The sequence below is a fragment of the Macaca mulatta genome, chromosome 15 (genome assembly GCF_049350105.2).
Source record: "Macaca mulatta isolate MMU2019108-1 chromosome 15, T2T-MMU8v2.0, whole genome shotgun sequence".
Classification (NCBI taxonomy): domain Eukaryota; kingdom Metazoa; phylum Chordata; class Mammalia; order Primates; family Cercopithecidae; genus Macaca; species Macaca mulatta.
The window spans coordinates 44,534,588-44,549,309 of record NC_133420.1 but is presented as its reverse complement, the minus strand read 5'-3'; positions in this window follow the sequence as shown (position 1 = coordinate 44,549,309).

The following is a 14,722-nucleotide window of genomic DNA, read 5'->3' as shown; positions in this document are numbered from 1 at the left end:
TCGCAAAAGCACAGACTTAATTCAGTCACCCCCCGCTTTAGTCCTTTACTGGTTGCTACTGGTCTGCTGCAGTCAGTTGCAGAGGCTGGATTGCATCATGGGGCCATTTCCATATCATCCACCTTTCCCACTGCCTCCTATTGCCTTGGCCTCACCCTTCAGCCAAGTCCAGCTTCCAGATGGCATTTTCTTGCCCAGTGTTTTTTTTTACCCCCAAATTCTAGGAATCTGTTCCAAGTTTCTGGAAGTTATTGGATCCTTAGTTTTAAATCTTTTTCATATGCAAGCAGTTTATTCTCATTAAGAGAAATCCTATCTTCTGCTTGTTTAACTCTGTCAGTTAAATCCGTTAAGTTTATTTGTGTTTGCCCAGTGGTAATTTTTATTGAGGGAACATCTGAAACCATCTGCAGGGAGGAAGTTGAAGAAGCTCTTGGAGTGCCCCAGCTCTGTTACTGATTTTCCTGACTTCTTCACCACCCAGAACAGCTCCTTCCATCCACGGGAGGCTGACCACAGGGTTACTCATCTCTGAGTCCTTTTGAGTTTTGAATTTGGAATAATAGGAACGGCCTTAACTTTTGAGATTTCATATTGTGTGCTTTTTTTTGTTGTTGTTGCAAGGTGTTTCAGAGAGAGAGAGACAGAGAGAGCCCTAAACAGCTAGGTTTAATGATTTCCAGTGCAACATACTAGGGAGCACAGGCAGAAGGAACAGAGTCCCTGTTTTCTGCCTTCAGATAAAGGGAAAGGATGCAGAATTCATCCTTCTGGGTGTAATCATTCTGTCCTCTGAGTTTCTATTGCATTTTGTACCTTTACCAGATCCCTGGCACTTCCCCTGTCAGGTCATGTTCATCTGCCTTATTCCCCTACTGGACTCTGAAAGCCCTGAGTGAAGACTTTGTATCATTCATTGTGATGTGTATCATTCATTGTAATATTGGACCCCCTGGTTTATCCAATAGAGTGTTTTGAGTAGAGAAACTCTTTTTAGTGTTTGGTGAAAGGTGAAGGAATGAATGAGTGGGTGAATTCATGAATACCATTCCCTGAATATAGCCACTGACTTCCCAGAATGGGTACTGTCATCGCATAACTGAGACAACTACATGTGAATAGCCCTGGGGTTCCAGGGAAAAGATTATTGTTGCATTATCATTGTTCCTGTTTTATAAGGTTTTTTAACATTTATTTGCTTAACTTCATTTTCTTTAAGGAAAAAAAAATACTGACCTAACCAATCAAAAGTCTTGCAGCCGGGCATGGTGGCTCATGCCTGTAATCCCAGCACTTTGGGAGGCCAAGGTGGGTGGATCACCCGAGGTCAGGAGTTTGAGACCAGCCTGGCCAACATGGTGAAATCCCTTCTCTACTAAAAATAAAAAAAAATTAGCTGGGTATAGTGGTGTGTGCCTGTAATCCCAGGTACTTGGGAGGCTGAGGCAGGAGAATCGCTTGAACCCAGGAGGTGGAGGTTGCAGTGAGCCGAGATGCACCACCGCACTCCAGCCTGGGCGACAGAGCAAGACTCCATCTCAAAAAAAAAAAAAAAAAAAAAAGTTTCTTGCATTGGTTCTTTCAATACAAACAGCATTTCCAAATGATGTAGAACAAAGATAACCATAATCACAGAACAAGGCAGCTCAAAAAGACAAACTTTATATTTCAGGGCAAAAAAAAAAAAAAAAAAGAAAACTCAGACAAAACTTTGCCTGTCAACTCCCCTCATTCCCATCCAGAGTTTTTAGAATCTCATTTTGACTTAAAAGAAGTTTGTGATAGATTGAGCTTTCAAATGTGATCTGGGATGTCAAGATAGGTAGTAATCTATCCATTCCTGGAGGTAGGCAAGTAGAAGTTGGATGACTACCAAAGAGGAAAATAGAACAGGAAATAACAACTAGAATACAGTGAAAAGTCTAACAATATGATCTAGGAACAGAGAAATGGCAAATTCAACTCCAAAACTGGTAAATAGAATGAGTAGTGGAAAATAGCAGAAGATTTAGGCTTAGACAGTCCTGAGACTGAATCTTAGCTCTAGTATTGGATAGCTGTGTGACCTTCAGGAAATTACATAACTTCTTTGATTAAACGGGATATACATCATAAAGAATCTAGCACAGTGCCTGACAGAGAGTATGTTAAACTGTGCTAGCATCTTTTATTTGTTCTTATAAGAGGAGGAGGATCATAGTAGATTGCAAAATTGACCCCAGATTCCTTCTATCCCTAAAATCATATGCATTTGCAACATGACATTACCTCTCCTCTCATCTAGAGGTAGAGTCTCTCCCCTGGGGGCTTTGGGTGCAGTCACATGAATTGGCCACTGAGGCCTTGGCAAATGTGGCACAAGCAGAGGTTTAGAAAGGACACTTGGGAACCCTGAAACTGACCATGTGAGTGAGTCTGATCTAGCCTCCTCGATCTGGGGAGAGCCAAGTAACAGATTCTCCCACTCACTGTAGCCAATATATGAGTGAGGCCATCCCAGACCTCGCAGCCCCCAGCTGACCCACTACCTGACTGTAGAACTACCTGGTTGACCCAGAGACCCTGGAACAATAACAGAATAATTCTTGTTTTCAGTCACTAGAGTTTGGGGTGGTTTGTTATGCAGCAAAAGCTAACTATTACAAGTAGGTTCAAAAAAGTATCTAATTAGAAATAATCGGGATCAACGAGTAAATGGAATTTGCTTTTCCGAAACTCATTTGGTAGGTGACTTTGCCATAATGTAGATATATCTCTTGACACAAGGGCCATCTGTGTGAATAGAACTGTCCAAAACATAGTTGAATTGTCTGTCAGGCTTTTAGCTAATTTAATCTACAGAAATGCATGTTATGTCCAGAACAATTAATTTTAATGCTTTGGCTGCTAAATGCAAAAAGAAATTTAAGCCATATTTACACAAGTGCTGTGTTCCCTGGAGACCCTGCAGGTCCTCCTGGAGCGGAGGCTGGCTGGGGACATCACTGGTGTTCTTTCTCTAGGAAAGGCGGCTGTGATCCCTGGGAAAAGCAAAGAAATATTCAAACATTATTTAGAGCCCACTTTAATATTACCTAAAAAGCACCATGCACAAGCTTTGATGTCTTGGCTGAGTAGAAATAACACTTCCCTCATCAAAAAAGTTGTTTGATCCCTGAATTCTGGTTTTTTATTTTTTTCTTTTGAGATATTAACTCAGAGCATTTCAGTCTCCCCTGGGTATGAAGTGATGAAAGGGGGCAGTTGATTTAGTGAATAAAGTTATTTAACGTCATTATTTTTGCAGCCCTAAAAGGGGGGGACTGTCCCTTTTCTGTTGGCAATTCTAGGGTTGCTGCCCTGCCTGCCACCATCCCACACAGCCCCTGGACATGATCTCACACATGGTAATAGTTCTTCTGTCCTCCAGGACCCTGGGTATTCACATGATGACCAGAGTGATCTTTTAAAATACCGAACCATGTGATTCCCCTGCTCCAAAATCTGCAATAGCTCCCTATTGCCTAGGCCACAGAGACCCGTCTCCTTTCCCTGTTGCCTTTGTTTCTTGCTGTAGCAAAATCCCACAAACTGGGTGACTTAAACAACAGATATTCAAGGTCTCACATTCTGGAGTCTGAAACCAGGGTATCAGTAGAGCTGGATCCAGCTCTGAGGGCTGGGAGGATCGATCGGTTCTCCATCTCTCTCCTAGTCCTTAGGCATTCCTTGGCTTATAGATGGCATTCTCCCTATGTCTTCACTTAACTTTGTCTGTTTCTGTGTCCTTCTTATCAGGACTCAGTCGTATTGGGTTAGGACCTGCCCTAATCACCTCATCTTTTTTTTTTTTTTTTTTTTTTTTTTTAAAGAGACTGTGTCTCACTCTGCAGTGGCACGATCATAGCTCACTGCAGCCTTGAACTCCTGGGCTCAAGCGATCCTTCCGCCTCAGTCTCCCAACTAGCTGGGACTATAAGTGTCTGCTGCAACGCTCAGCTAATTAAAAAAAGTTTTTGTAGAGACAAGGTCTTGCTGTGTTGTGCAGGCTGAAGTACAGTGGCCCAGTCATAGCTCACTATAACCTCGAACTCTGAGGCTCAGGCAATCTTCCTGCCTCAGCCTCCTTGCTAATTTTATTTATTTATTTATTTATTTTTTGTAGAGACAAAGTCTCCCTATGTTGCCCAGGCTGGTCTCAAATTCCTGGGCTCAAGCAGTCCTCCCACCTCAGCCTCCCGAAGCATGAGATTATAGGCATGAGCCACCACATCCAGTCTAGTAACGTTATTTTAACTTGATCTTCAAAGACCCTATTTCCAAATAAGGTCACATTCACAGGTACTGGGGGTGGGGCGCAGAACTTCAACATCTTTTGCGGAGGACACAATTGTGCCCATAGCAACTGTGTCTTAAGGCCCTTTGTAGGCTGAACCCACACTCTCCACCCTGGAACAGTCCCTGTGCCTTCACAATTCTGGCTGCAACATCATCAGGCATAGTTATTTACATTTGAGTTCAAATTTCTCTTCTGCAACCTATTAGGTCACTAATCTTCTCTGTGCCTCAATTTCTTCTTCTTTAAAATGGGAATAAAACTAATACCCACCCCAGGGCAATTATTTGGAGGGTTAAATGAACTTATGCAAACAAAGCCCTCTGAATAGTGTCTGGCTCCTAATAAGTGTTCAGTGAAGATTCATTACCATTATTTTTATGTTTTTTGAAGTTCTCCTTCTTTTCTTCCCCTCCAATGAGGCTCACTCTTTCGCTGTCCCCAAATACGAGGTTGGGGCATCCCAAGATCACACTGCAAGTCCACAGCAATAAACCCCAGACCTCTTCACTGAATCCAGCACTGGTTCCACTGCCCCCCACCACCCGCCCTGCCCCAGGCCTCCCCTGAACCTTCCACATGCCGCCCACACTCTTCGGCTCTTTTCTGCATTCCCAAATGGTTCCAAGGTTGAACCATGAAAACCTTCATATACTTAAAAACCCAGCTTCCAATCCGAGTTAAATGTGCCCTGAGTGTTAGCAGCCGTTGTTCTGTTATGTGTTAATTTGTCACTGGGGATATGGAGGGGATGGGAAAAGCGTGGAGCACTAGAAAATGGTTTGCCCCCGTCTTCATCCGCATCCTAATTATTCCACACCTTTTAAATAGAGGAAGTATTAGCATTCCTAAACTGTGTAGGGGTCTGATTGAAATAATGTCTCCTGAATTACTTTTCCATAAACTGAAAAAATAAATAAATAACTGGGAAGCGCCCCAGACACAGCCTCCTCCCAGGCTTGTTGCCTGGCCAGGGCCTGAGATGTTACCTGTTCTTTCTGTTCCTACTCCTCCCATCCTTCCACATTATGCTCTTCCCTCTGGGCCCAGGTCATGTGAACCCTCCTCCTTCAGGAAGCCTTCCTTGACAGCATCCTTTTCTGGTTCCCACCAGTCTTGGCTGTTGATTCTCTTGAGTAAAACTCCTGTTGCTCTATGCAGCTGGCCCTTCCAGCTTGGGTGCTACTAGCTCAAGGACAAAGCCCCATTGGAAACTTGTCCTGTCATCTGTGTCACTGCCGACACAAGCCCTGGACCCCAGGAAGGTCCTGCTATACAGCTATTTACTTACCTTGGCAAAACAGTAGATAGCCTGACGTCTCAGTGTGTCACAGCCCCTCCTACTGTCTCCAATTCCAGCCACCCCTCCAGATACGACTACTCCAGAGGACTCAGCCAGCGTCAGTGAAATGGAGAGTGGAGCTTCAGATACAAGGAACATTTTCCCAATAGCCAGTGGTCTCATCACAGAATGAGCTGCCTTGTAAGATACAAGGGTTCACCACCCCTCGGAGCTTCAGAGCAGCAGACGGAAGGCCCTCTGTGTCTCCAACGTCCCATGGCTCCAGGTCCCGTGACACTAGAGTTCCATTCTATATTTCATGTCATTTTTTGCAAAGGAAACACCAGTCCCTTTTATTAGCTCCCAGGCCATGCATTAAGAAGGAAATCTGTAGCTGCTTTGTTAAAGGTGGTACAAACAGAACATCTCACATTTCAGAGCTGTCACTCCACTGAGAGTCCTTCACATAAACAACGAGGTCCTCGTGGGTTTGATGGCAACACAAACACCACTTGTGACTCAATTAAGGAAGCAGTAATTAAAAAGGGGGAACAGCATGCAGTCTCTCCAATCGTGTTTTCCCACTGAGGCCTGGGCTGCTGACGGGCAGAATCTAGGGGACCTATGGGGGATCTTTGCTGGGGCCTGTGCCTCTGGTCTGGCCAGAGCTTGCCCAGGGTGAAGTGGGGAGAGAGAGAAGGCATGGACACATGGGCCTTGACCTCAGCTAGTGACCCATCTCTCACACCAGCAAGTGGTGTAAGTTAATAAATTTTCTTTTTCTAAATTAACCGAGTGCATCTAAGGAGAAAATCATTGATCCCAGAGATTAGTGGTAATGTCTTGGTTTTCAAATAACAATAGCCAGTATCTTTTATTTTTACTATGTTCCAGGCACTATTGTAAGAAGTTTATAGGTACTAAGTCATAACAACCCCATGACATAGCTACCTTTATTAACTGTATGTTTCCAGATGAGGAAACTGAGGCACAAGCCCAAGGTCTTTCAGCTAAGAAGAGGCAAAGCTGGGATTTAAACACAGAGTCTGGCTCTAAAGCCCACCCTTAAGCACCATAATCAATGCCTCTTACTTTCTGAAATTTCCTGGCCCTGGCCCTCCTAATAGTCAGTTTTACCATTTTTTTTTTAACATTTTTTTTCCGGGAACTGTGCTGTGCACTTCCGGTGGAGGATCTCATCTTATGAAGTATGTTCTGTAATTACCTCCATTTTACAGGTGGAGAAACTGAGGCTCTTGGAGATTAAGTGCCATTCCTCACCTAGCTAAGTGACAGGGCCTGGAATCAAATCCGTATCTGCAACACCAAATATTCCATCCTGCATTTCTGACTCCCACCTGTGAGTATTGGAAAGCCAAATAGTGGACTAACAGGTATTTTCCATTTGTCTCTTGGTAGGATATGGGTGTGGGAAGAGAGGACACAATAAGATGCTCCTGTCCTTGAGGGTTGCTGTAGACTGAATTATGTTCCCCTCCCAAATTCATACATTGAAGCCCTAATCCCCAATGTGACTGAATTTAGAAATAGGAATTTTAGGAGATAATTAAGGTCATAAGGGTAGGACTCTAATCCAGTAGGATTAGTGGCCCTGTAAGAAGACAGAGATGAAGATCTCTGTCTCTCTCTTTCTCTCTCCATGTACACCTACCAAAGAAAGACCATGTGAGCACACAGCCAGAAGGCAGACATGTGCACTCCAGAAAGAAAGCCTTCATCAGAACCATTCTGGTACCCTGATCTTGATCTTGAACTTCTAGCCTCCAGAAATGTGAGAAAAAAATTTCTGTAGTTTAGCAACCCAGTCTATGGTATGTTGTTATGGCAGCAGAGCTGACTAATCCAGGGGTATTTTTGAAGCATTAAGGCCAATGTATTGTGGCAAGCAAGGAATATGGAATATGGCTGAGCCATCATCCATCCTATGGTTGGATAGATGGATGCATGGATGGATGGATGGATGGGTGGATGGATTGATTGAATGGATGAGAGATGGCTGGTTGTTTGAGCGGGTGGATGGATAGGTAGATGAGTAGATGGGTAAACAGATAAATAGGTGAACAGATGAATGGGGGGATGAATGGATAGATGAATAGAGGGATGACAGATGATTGGTTGAGTGAGTGGATGGATGGATAGGCAGATGGGCAGATGGATGAACAGATAAACAGATGGACAGATGAATGGGTGGATAGATGTGGATGAATTTGGATGGATGGATGGAGGGATGGACGGAGAGACAGATGGAAAGCTGGGTATACATGTTATTCACCCAGAGTTAGGGGCAGTGCCCCTGGATCAGCACTGCTCTGGGGACTATTCCAAATCCATCTTGGTAGCTTTTCCCACCATTGCCTCTCAAGTTTCATGGATGACTGACAGCATGGAGAAGAGCCCTCATGGGTGTCAAAGAATATGGATGTCTCTCCATGAGCTATTGCTCAGATTGCATGATCAGTGGATTAACATCAGTCCCATCCCCACCAGGCAGCTCTGACTAACACAAATACACAGAACAGCCGCATCCTGAAATTACTCCAATGTATGCTTTCAATCCTACAAATCACATCCTCTGAGTGATGGGCAGGATGTTGTCTGGGAAGATTAACAGCTGTGGGAATCATGCTGGTGGTTCTGGATCCAGGCTTACCTGAGGGCTTGGCAAACATTCTGTACACCTATTGTGCACTGGCTCTGAGACGGGTACTGGGGACAGAGGTGAACAGGACCCCATATCGCACTGGAGAAGTGCTAAGTCTGGGAATGGTTTAGGAAGCCTCCTCCCTCAATCCTCAGAGGCTCAGCAGGCTCATACATGTCCCTATTGACCCTCACCTCCCATCTCCACCTCACCTAAACAAACTGCAGGAAGACAATTCCCTCCTCACAGAGGGAACAGAGCACTAAACAAAGGGGAAGGGAAAGCAGCGTCCAGGAGGACAGGAGACTTCAAAACAAAGAATGCTCAAGGGACACGTCCAAAGGGCTGAATAAGAGGAAGAGAAGGAGCAACACTGGATCAGAAAGCTAGAGCAACTTTTATTTTCTGGGGAGGAGTAGGGTGGGGCAAGGCATTGGTTGGGTAGGGACGAGAAGCTTAAACAGGAGGCAGGGCCCAAAGAGGCAAGCAGGCAGAGGGAGTGACTCGCTCTTCAGAGCACCAGAGATACGGGGCAGGCAGGGAGGACCACTGAGACAGAGCACCAGAGATACGGGGCAGGCAGGGAGGACCACTGAGACAGAGCACCAGAGATATGGGGCAGGCAGGGAGGACCACTGAGACAGAGCACCAGAGATACGGGGCAGGCAGAGAGGACCACTGAGACAGAGCACCAGAGATATGGGGCAGGCAGGGAGGACCACTGAGACAGAGCACCAGAGATATGGGGCAGGCAGGGAGGACCATTGAGACAGAGAGTGGTAACCACGGCAATTTGCTGAGCACCATGCACCCAGCACACCGTGACATGCCACACACGTAAAATCAAGTCCAAAAATGCTAGTAAAGTGTTTAGCCCAGTGCCAGGCCCATGGAAAGAACAATCCTATGGAATGGACTGTATCTTTCCTCTTTTTTCATTTAAAATGATATATTAAAGGTCAGAGAACTAGAGTTTCAAGCCCTTGGTCCTGCCACAAATGGGCCAGAGCCACTATTCCTGCCCAGGTCTGTATGATCCAAGGGCTGTGCCCTTCACCCCCAGTTTTGCTACCTTCCGAGGAGAGTGCTGAAACTGACAACATCCACCAACCTCTCTGGGTCAACATCAATTTCCTTGTTGTAAAATGGGTTGTCTAGGGATTCAGGGTTGAAGGAATCAGTGTGACGAAGTATTTGTCAAGTGGGGTGCATTATGCAAGTTTGTGGGGTGTGGCTGCTAGTTAGAGGCAGCAAAGGGAGGAAACAAGGGCGGTAAACATTGGTATAGCTCTTAGTATATGCCAGGCACTGCTCTGAGTATCGTTCATGATATGAACCCATTCAATCCTCACCTCATCCCTAAGAGTGGGGGGACTATAATCATCTTCACTTTACAGGGAACCAGTGGCACAGGGCATTAGGTAACCTTCCCAGTGTCCCATGGCTGCACCCGCAGAACCAGCTCCCACACTCGGCCATCGCCTCGAGGGCCAAGCTCTTCCCTACTCCAGGCTGCATGGCACAGCAGAAACGCAGGCCTGGTGCCAGACAGGCAGTGAGAAGCCTGGCTTGGCTTAATAGTTCTGTGCCTTTTGCAACTCACTGAACCTCTCTGGGACTATTTATTTCTAAAATGGAGATTTAAATGCAAGTACCCAGCTCACATGGGCCTATCAGGAGGATTTCAGGACGTGATGTAGGTAAAACACTCAGCTCCATGTAAGCGCTAAATGAATGGCAGCAGCTATGCTGGTGAGGAGGAGGAGGAAAAAAGGAGGAGGAGGGAAAAAAAAAGAGAAGGAGGAGGAGGAAGAAAAGGAGGAGGAAGAAGAAAAGGAAGCAGAGAAAGAAGAGAAAGAGGAGGAGGGGAATGTGGATACCCACTGCCTACTAAGACTCGTTATTTCTGGCCTCTCCCTTGGCTTAGATGAGCCAATCTGCCATGGCAAACAAAGGCAAGAAGGGCCCAGTCAGCCACAGTTCCCATGCAGGGGGCTTCTCTCCCCCATTTCCCCCTGACAGCCCTTTCCTTGATCCCAACAGCCCCCAAAGCCCCAAGTATAAGAAGCCCCATAAACAAATCCATTTAAGGCAAGGTCATCCTTTGGGCCTGTAAATCAATAGGCTTTCCATGGCCATTTGCAGAATCAAAGGCATAGTCAGCTCCAGATAATGCATCATGCTGGAGAGGCCAGGGGGCGGGAGCTGTCATCTCCATTCCATGAGCACGAAAATCTACGTCTTCTGGGCCCTGGTTCTAGTGTCACTGAGGGCTGCCCACTTGGTTTCTTGCATGAACCAACGTGGGGCAAGTGGCTATGGCTGCTGTGAGCGTGTGTGTGTAGAGAAAGAGATTTGTTGTGTCAGTTTTTTGTTTGTTTGTTTGTGTCTTTTTCCCTAAGAGGCCATCAGCATTCTGGCAGCGTCCTGAGAAATTCATCAAATTATTTAACCTTTGCTGGAATAAATAATACATGTGCTTTCTCAGGATTTATTCTGATTAAGCCGTTCTGGAGTGGTGCCAGGCCTGAGCCCGCCCCAGGAAAGGCAGGAAAGAGGCTGGTGGCACAGGATGGGAAATCAGGAGGCCAGCTGAGGGCTGGATGGAAGGGGGCCGATGAGGCTGGAGGGCCCTTGTGGCAGAGATGGACCCCTGTGAGCCCCTTCAGGTTAGTGGGTCATTGAGGAAGAAGATGAGCTCCGTCAGCCTCTGTCTCTCCACCTATAGGCTTTCTACCTTCCTCTGGACATGAGAAGGGAGGTACCGTGGAAAGAGGGCTGAATTGGGGTTTGAAAATGTGGCTTAGAACTGCCAAGTGACCACCTGCATGTCTGGGAGTCTGAGAACCAAGCAGACCTGGGTTTGAAACCCTGCTCCACTCTGCCATCTGCTTCCATAGGCACTTGCCCAGAGGGTGCTTGGGAAGCACAGGATCTGCCCCCGTGGGTGCTCACCTTGATACTAGGTTGCTAGTATCAAGATGCTACTAGGTGATACTAGGTTTTGAGTATTCACTTCGATACTAGGTTGGAACATATTAAACTGACAGGAGACCAGCTTTAACCTACAAAAGGACCATTTCATATAACTCTACCTATATATGCATGGAGTGATGATAATTAGAAGCACTAACATTGAGAGCTTTCTACATGATCTAATCTATATGCTTTCAACAAACAACCTTCTTTTAACTTTAGTCCTATGAGATCTATATCATTATTATCATCCTCATTTTATAGCTAGGGAAACTGAGGCCCAGAGAGGTCAGAGGCCTGCTCAAGATCTAGTTGACAGAGGGCTGAGCTGGGATATGAACACAGTCTAGCCTCAGAACTCCTGTCAATGATATACCATGATGTCATTTCTGCTTCACATTCCCTGGGAGGACATTGTCACTGGAAAAGGCTAGAAAAGGCTCTAGATTTCCAGAGTGGATTGCCTACGTGGAGGGTAAATGATATACAAAGGAAATAAACTGCAAAATCTAGGCCCATCAGTGACATGAGATTTGCAAGAACTTGATTTCAGTGAGAATCTAGATAATTTACAGAGACTTCAAAAGCGGGGAATCAGAGTGACTGGAATTTTTGCATATGTAGAGGTGTTGGAGATCCCAGTAATGTTCTAGAGAGATCTAGAAGCCAGCCACAGCAATCACATCTCTAGAAAAGGTTCTGGATTTTAGAAAAAGGAGATGCCTCTTTGGCTTGTGGAGCAACAGATATGGAAGCCTGCAAGTCTTAGAGGTCAGTACAGAGGACCTAGGACAGAGCTGGTCTAACCCCAGAGGTGAGAGGTGGGGCCCGGGAAGCAGGCCTCACTTTCCTTCCTGGGGCCTCAGTTTCCTCTGCTGCTGAGTTGGTGGGTGGCCTCTCTCCACAGTCCCTCTGAGCTGTACCATGCTGTAATCACCATCCTGCAATCTTCAGGCATCTACACAGTCAAGGAGAGCAGGAAGCGGCTCTGGGGCAAGTCAGCTTGGATCCTAATCCGCTGCACCACTGAGCAGCTGTGTGACCTTGGGCAGGTGACCTGACTCCTCGGCACTCATTTCTTTATCTGCCTCAACAAGGGGAACAGTAATTCCTACCTCTAGGGTAGTAGGTTTGGTTAAACAAGAGGATTCCGTAGAGTGGCTAGCTATGAGTGGGGATTCCTGAAGTAGCAGCTGCCGTCTGGATGGCCAGGAAGGCCTGGGCAAGGACAGAGGGAAGAGAGGAGAACATAAATACCAGAACCCCGGGGAGTGTCCCAAGAGAGGAGGCAGTGGGGTGCTGGCTAGGACCCCAACTTCCCCCCTCCCCACAGAAAACCTCAGCATTCCTACAAGTGCCAGTGGGCTCTGGCCCCTTGCTCAGGAGCAGAAACCTGGGTTTGGAAAGATTCGCAATTGCCCAGCGATAACCCCAAATAATCTTTCTTGAAACCACATATCATTTTCCTCTTAAAGAAACGCAATCTCTAATTAGAGTTTCCTCTGAGCATTTTCTCTTTGAAAAAAATTAAAAATGTATAAACCCTCCTGTATCGTGTATGTATATTTCATTGCTGCATAATTGGGATCTTTGTCAGTAACTGGGGTAGCGAGCGACAGCCTTTTAATCGGCTACAGATGCTAATGTAGAGACAGACATTTTCCTCCTCTTTCCTCAACTGTTCCAGCCAGAGACTAGAGTCCTCCCTAATAAGTATTTATGTCAAAATCTTTTTTGGGGAGTGGGGGGAGAGAGAGCAGCTGTAGCATAGTTGAAAGACGTGGCTCTGATTACAGTCGCCAGCCAAAGCGGGGGGGATCACTTTTAGAGTGAAACAGTGTTAATCAAGTTAATCACAAAACCCGTGCTATAATTGCTTCTGCTCTCAGACAAAATTTTACTTTTATCTAAATTACTAAAGTGAGGAGAGAGCAATCCACTCTAATTTAGCTTTTGAGCTAAGGAGAAAGCGTGTGTGGAAGGCTGGAGAGGTTTTTAAACATCAGGAGGACTCATGCCATGGAATTCAACTCTCCTCCTCCTTCCCTCCCTCCCTCACTACCTCCTCCCACCCTCCCTTCTTTCCTTCAAGACAGCTTAGTCCAATGGTTGAAAGCTTGGACTCCTGGATCTGCCACTTAAGGCTGCGTTAACAAGTTCCTTGGTCTCTCAGCGTCCTCAGTTTCTTCATCAGTGAAATGGGGATGATCTGCCTCAAGATTGTGGGACAGATTAAATGAATTGACAAGGATGACATGCTTGGCATGTGCTTGGCATGTGCATGTGCCCACACGCATACACACCCTAACACTCAAGAAGTGTTAGTTGGTATTGTTAGCTCTCCATTTTTCCTTCCTCTCTTCCTTCCTTTGCCTCTGCCCCCTCTCCTTCCTCCAACCCCTCTCCCTTTCCCTTCTTTCCCTCCTCTCCTCTCTCTTCTTCTCCTCCCCTCTCTCTTCTCCTTCTCTCTCCCCTCCTGTCTTCTGACTCCTACCTCCTGTTACCAAGCACTCACTCTGTATGAGGCATGACCTGTCTTCAGAGACTCACAGTCTGGTTCTCAATCAGTTCAAATACAAGCAGGGAATGAGTCAGGCCTCAAGGTAACAAAAAAAGAGCTATGGGTTTGGCCCAGAGAGGACCCCTTCTTCCAGAGGCGACATCCAGAAGGGCTGAATGGAAAATGTGGTTTTGCACCTGGGCATTGAATGACACAGCTACAGTGACATAACACAGAGTTATGAGGGTGGGGGAACTGGGACCAGATAGAAGGACCAGCGTGAGCAAAGGTCTGGAGCGGGGAGCAGACAGTTCAGGGATGCCGTGGCAGTGCTGGGTGCCATCGGCTGGGACTCAGTCCTGACGACAGGCCCAAGCTATCATTCCTGCCCTGTGCAGCTCTCAAGTTTCATCCAGGTCAGCTCTGAACATGGGCAGAAGAGAGGTCTTACTTTCCTCAACCTCCAGGAGACCCCAGGTTGGGTCCCGCAATGGCCACTCATTGTGTATGAACATAATCCTGTCGTCATCAGCTGTCATACCCCACCTCCCCTCCTCCAGCCTCACTTTCTCCTGCAGCAGCCTCTTGGGGTCTTCCAAATTCATGCTTAGTCCAACGAGGAGCGGATGCCATCCAACTTGCCCGGAAACACAGATTAGAGAAAACACACACAGTCAATTTAACTGGCAATTAAACAGGCTCCCCTATGTAATTAGCGTCAAGACAACTCACAATTACTACAGGGCGCACATTCGCAGCCGACGCTCCACATTTATATAGAGCGACAATTACTGGGCGCTAATATCTTAACAGGAAGCAGAGGAAATTTGTGAAACCATTTCAAGGAGGCAGCCCATCTTATCCCTTTGCACTGTAAATAACTCCTTTGTAAATGCAACTGTAAAATTAAAGAGGGAAGGCTTGAAATGATGCAGATGAGGAAAAATATTTACTCTGTTGAAAGTAAGTGATTGCTATTTTGAGATG